The sequence below is a fragment of the Solanum stenotomum genome, chromosome 3 (assembly GCF_019186545.1).
Source record: "Solanum stenotomum isolate F172 chromosome 3, ASM1918654v1, whole genome shotgun sequence".
In the NCBI taxonomy this organism is placed as follows: Eukaryota; Viridiplantae; Streptophyta; class Magnoliopsida; order Solanales; family Solanaceae; genus Solanum; species Solanum stenotomum.
The window spans coordinates 24,675,738-24,681,636 of NC_064284.1; positions in this window are offsets into that span (position 1 = coordinate 24,675,738).

The window sequence follows — 5,899 nt, forward strand, 5'->3', positions numbered from 1 at the left end:
GGACACATAATTCATTTTGTACTAAAAGTTATGACTATCTGAAGTTGACCCATCAGAATTTTCAGCTAACTGGCTGCTAACCTTCGATCTACGGTCAGACCTATGGACCGTGGATCGAATGACGGTCCGTGCTGGTCAATCGTAGTTCGGGACTGAAGCTGGGCTTTTGGGGCATCGATCCACGGACACGAACTACGGTTCGTGACCTGACCTACGGACCGTAAGTCCGGCCGTGGGTCAACACTTAGCCAAATTTCTGAGCTGGTTTGGGGAGGGGTTGCAGTGGTGAACCACGGACCACCAGCACGGGCCGTGGTCTGACCTACGGTCCGTGGATGGTGACCATAAGTTGCACCTGCAACTTCTCAAAATCTGCATTTTTGTCTATTTTGAATACGGGGTGTTACAAAGTTAGTTTCTAAGGGGTGTGTCTATCACTTGGTCCTAGTTAATGACTCTAGTGTTAAGATACCTCATCTTCAGTCAGTTTCAGTAGTAAAAGAGTTTCCAGAAGTCTTTCCAGATGATCTTCCAGGAGTCCCTCCTGAGAGAGAAATAGACTTCGGTATAGACATTTTTCTAGATACTCATCCTATATCTATTCCGTCATATAGAATGGCACCAACAGAGTTAAAAGAGCTTAAATAATTGTTGAAAGACCTCTTTGACAAGGGCTTTATTCGACCAAGTGTCTCACCATGGGGCGCTCCGATCTTGTTTGTGAGGAAGAAGGATAGTTACCTTCGGATGTGTATAGATTACCGTTAGTTGAACAAGGCTACCATCAAGAATAAGTATCCTCTCCCAAGGATTGATGATCTTTTCGACCAACTTCAAGGTGACACTTGTTTCTCTAAGATAGACCTCAGATCTGGCTACCATCAGTTACGAGTAAGGGAATGTGATATTTCAAAGACAACTTTCAAAACCCATTATGGTCATTATGAGTTTTTGGTCATGTCTTTTGGTTTGACCATTGCGCCTACAGCATTCATGGACCTTATGAATAGAGTTTTCAAATCTTATTTAGATATGTTTGTTATCATCTTCATTGATAACATACTAATCTATTCAAGGAATGAAGAAGATCATGCTAGTCATCTCAGAATAGTTCTTCACACTCTAAAAGATAGAGAGTTATATGCCAAGTTCTCTAAGTGTGAGTTTTGGCTTGAGTCTGTGGCATTCTTAGGCCACATTATGTCTGGAGAGGGAATTAAGTTGATACTCAGGAAATTGAGGCAATGCAGAATTGGCCTATACCCATATCTCCAAGTGATATTAGGAGTTTCTTGAGTTTGGCAGGCTATTATAGAAGGTTCGTAGAGGGGTTCTCGTCTATTTTGTCCCCTTTGACCAAGTTGACTCAGAAAATAGTGACGTTTCAATGGTCTGAAGCTTGTGAGAAAAGCTTTCAGGAATTAAAAAAGAGGTTGACTACTGCCCTAGTTTTGACCTTACCAGAAGGTACACAAGGCTTTGTTGTCTATTGTGATGCGCCTAGAGTTGGTTTGGATTGTGTATTAATGCATAATGGCAAAGTTATAGGTTATGCCTCCAGTCAGTTGAAAGTTCATGAGAGGAACTATGCAACCCATGATCTAGAATTGACTTTCGTAGTTGTTGCTTTGAAAATATGGCGCCATTCTCTTTATGGTGTTCATGTGGATGTGTTCACCAATCACAAGAGTCTTCAGTATGTGTTTACTCAGAAAGAGATTAATCTCAAACAAAGGAGGTGGTTAGAATTACTCAAGGATTATAACATGAGTATTCTTTACCACCCAGGTAAGGCTAATGTTGTTATTGATGCCTTGAGCAGGTTGTCCATGGGTAGTACAACCCACTTTAAGGATAAGAAAGAACTAACAGAGGATGTGCACAGACTTGCATGCTTAGAAGTCTGACCAATGGATTCCACAGAAGGAGTAGTAGTGGTGATGAATGGGGCTGAATCATCATTAGTGTCAGAAGTAAAAGAAAATCACGATCAAGACCCATATTTGCTTGAATTGATGGCAAATGTTCATAAGCAAAAAGTAATGGCTTTTGACAAGGGAGAGATGGTGTATTGAGGTATCAAGGTAGATTGTGTTTACCAAGGGTGGATGAACTCCAAGAGAGGATCATGGAGAAAGCTCATAGCTCCAGATATTTCATTCATCCGGGTTCCACAAAGATGTATCGCGATTTGAGAGAAGTTTATTAGTGGAGTAGTATGAAGAAGGGCATTGCAGAGTTTGTGGCCAAGTGTCCGAATTGCCAACAAGTTAAAGTAGGGCACCAAAGGCGAGGCGGTAAGACTCAGAATATAGAACTTCTGGAATGGAAGCGGGAGATGACTAATATGGATTTCATCACAAGCTTACCAAGGTTTCGCAGGCAACATGATTCTATTTGGGTGATTGTTGATAGGATGACAAAATCAGCCCATTTTTTGTCGGTAAAAACTACCCATTCAGCAGAAAATTATGCTAAGTTGTATATTCAAGAGGTGGTAAGACTTCATGGGGTTTCGGTCTCCATCATTTCAGACAGAGGTGCGCAATTTATTGCACAGTTTTGGAAGTCATTCCAAAAAGGCTTAGGTTCAAAGGTGAACTTAAGTACTGCCTTTCATCCTCAGACAGATAGGCAAGCAAAGCGCACTATTCAGACCTTAAAGGATATGTTGAGGGCTTGTGTGATTGATTTTAAGGGTAATTGGGATGATCACCTACCTCTCATCGAGTTCGCTTACAACAATAGTTATCACTCTAGCATCCAAATGGCTCCGTATGAAGCTCTTTATGGGACAAGATGCAGATCTCCTATTGGATGGTTTGAAGTTGGTGAAACAGGGCTGATAGGACCAGATTTAGTTCATCAAGCTATGGAGAAGGTGAAAGTGATTCAAAAGAGGTTGAAAACAGCGCAGAGCCGTCAGAAATCCTACACTGATATTAGGAGAAGGGAGTTAGAATTTGAATTAGATGATTGGGTATACTTGAAAGTTTCACTCATGAAAGGTGTTATGAGATTTGGTAAGAAGGGGAACCTTAGTCCCCGATATATTGTCCCTTACAGAATATCCAAGAGGGTTGGTAATGTAGCTTATGAGTTGGAGCTACCACAAAAGTTAGCTGCGGTCTATCCGGTATTTCACATCTCCATGTTGAAGAAGTGCATGGGCGATCCTTCATTGATCATACCAACTGAAGATATTTGGATCAAAGATAGCTTATCTTTTGAAGAGATTCCGGTCCAGATTCTAGATCGCCAAGTTCGCAAGTTGAGAACAAAGGAGGTAGCATCAGTCAAAGCTCTTTGGAGGAATCAGTTTGTTGAGGAAGCCACTTGGGAAGCTGAGGAGGATATGAAGAACAGATATCATCACCTCTTCAAATCTGGAGAAGTTCCAAATTAAGGTACTAATCCTTTTTCTTGGCATTTTATTTATAAGTTGGCATGTTATAAATGCATTGTGTTGTTAGGTGTTTGAACTGTATATTTGATGTGACGTTCTTTTCCTACTAAGAATAAGCTCATTCGAGGACGAATGTTCCCAAGTGGGAGATATTGTAACACCCCGTAACTAGAAAGAACTAGAAAGAAGTTAAAAATTGGAAATAGTCATTTTTGGAAAGAATATAAAAATCTAGAAAATTTGTTAAGTATGTTAAGTTGGGTTTTTGGTCAACTTAAAACGATCATAACTCCTATCTTAGGATGATTTAGGTGTGTTTCCAGATATCGTAGGAAAGATCTTGGAATAATATTTCCAACGCCGCTAAGTTTGCACAATTTCAAGTTCGTATGAGTGAGATATGCCCATTTGAAGTTGGTTTGTCCAAATAAGGAAAGTCTAACCCGGATTTTAGAAGGGAATTATGGTATTTTCCATACCCCATGACTTAATTTCATTTTTGGTAATTAATTAGGGTCTAAAATGATAGGATTCAGTTTACGCTTTTACGATATTGAGTTAGGATTTTAGAAAAGAGAAAAGTAGAAGAGAAAGGAGGAGGAGAAGCAAGAATCGTCAGATTCTTCAAAAATCGCTTGTGGATTCCATCAAGGAGTGATCCCTACGAGGTATGTGAGTTCACAAAGCATTGGGTTCGTTTACCACGCGCCAAACATGTTTAATTCAGCATGAATTCATCCTAAAAGTAGAAAGTTTGAATGTTCTTGATGTGTGTTCTTGAATTTACTTTCGTTCTTGAAATTGGGATGAGATTGAGGAGTTTTAAGGTTGATTTTAGGGTTGTGTTTGATTAGATTTTTGTGTACATATGTTGGGTATCTGAATCTAAAGAGAATTGGAGAAAAAGAATCGAATTTAGGTGATTTGGGGTTAGAAAACAAAGAAGGAACAAGTCGGCAGAATTTGGGTACCAAGTCTGCGTCGCGGACCTGTTCCTCAGAATTGACAATTTTTCTTCGCGTCAACGGAGCGGTCATGGACCATTCTACCTCAAAATTTATTTTGTGACCAAATAATTAAATGCATCTCAGCATCGCGAACTTGCTTCCAGACAATGATTTCTTGATCTTTTCTCATGTTTAACTATCTAAAAACATTCCTAAACGTCATGTGATATTTCCTAGCACAAATCTCAATCCTTGAATCCATAATTCAATTCAAGGATCAGTTAAGAGTCAAGTCAAGAAAAGTTAAGAGTCAAGTCAAGAGAAGTTCATAGAGTCTTCCAAAAGTATTTTACAAATGATTTAACTTTGTTTTAAGACTTGAGTTTTGAGTTGAGTAAAGAGTAAAGTTGAAGTTTATTTCTTCAAAGTATATGGGGACTATGTATTTCCAAAGATTTAAAATGTTTTCACATTTAAATAAGAAAAGGAAACCTTGATTTCCAAAGAGCCTTTGAGCTAGTTTTCAGAAAATAGTAAGTGCTTTCACAATTAAGCAAGAGAGGAAAATTTGATTTCCAAGATAGCATTTGAGCTAAGTTTTTGAGCAATTATCTCAAATCACAGAAAAAAGTATGTTTTTAAACATAAGAGCTAGTATCATATTTTGGGAGTAGTATTGAGCACCGATATAGGGGAGAGTTCAGACAACTCCTAGCCCCCATAAACCATGTGGCCATCATGGGTAGAAAAGGATCATACTTTTTAGATGATTCCTTAGTGCTTTTTAGCATAGACTAGTGGATCCACTTAGTAGTTCAGATTTTATACCCTCGACAAGGTATAGGATGGCCCTGGCAGCGTGAGGCAAAACGTTGTATCATCACAATAGCTCTTATGTGATGGTTGTCGATTAGACAAACTCCCACAGAAGAAATTGTATTCTTATATACACAGTTTATTTGTATTTTTAGATACATTTAACAGTTATAGTGTATCTTTGCATACACACAGAATATTATTGTATTTCCAAATACACAGAGTTGACATACATGTTTTAAACAACTTTTCTTTATATTGCACTTGTTTTATACTACTTTATATTGAAATGAGTTCAGTTAAGCCAGGTAAGTTCTTCAGTTCCTTTCAAGCTTATGTCTTGTTTTAGAATTCCTCTCGCATACTCATACATTCAATGTACTGATGCCTTTTGGCCTGCATCTTTTTATGATGCAGACACAGGTAACCAGGATCATCATCCAGCGCCTCGTTGATCCAGTTGAGCATTCAGAGTCAGTTGGTGAGCCTTCTTGCTTTCCGGAGGACTCATTTGTTATCATTTGCTTTTAGTATTTCATTTGTTAGGATGATCGGGGGTCTTGTCCCGACATCCATATCAGTTGTTTTAGAGTCTTCATAGACAGTCAGATGTTAGTTCTTTAGTCTTTTCATTTTCATTCTATTCTGTTGAGACTTGAGTTTGCCTTATTGGCCAGTTGAATGTTCCTTTATAACATTATAGTTTATTACATAGATTTATCTTTGTTGA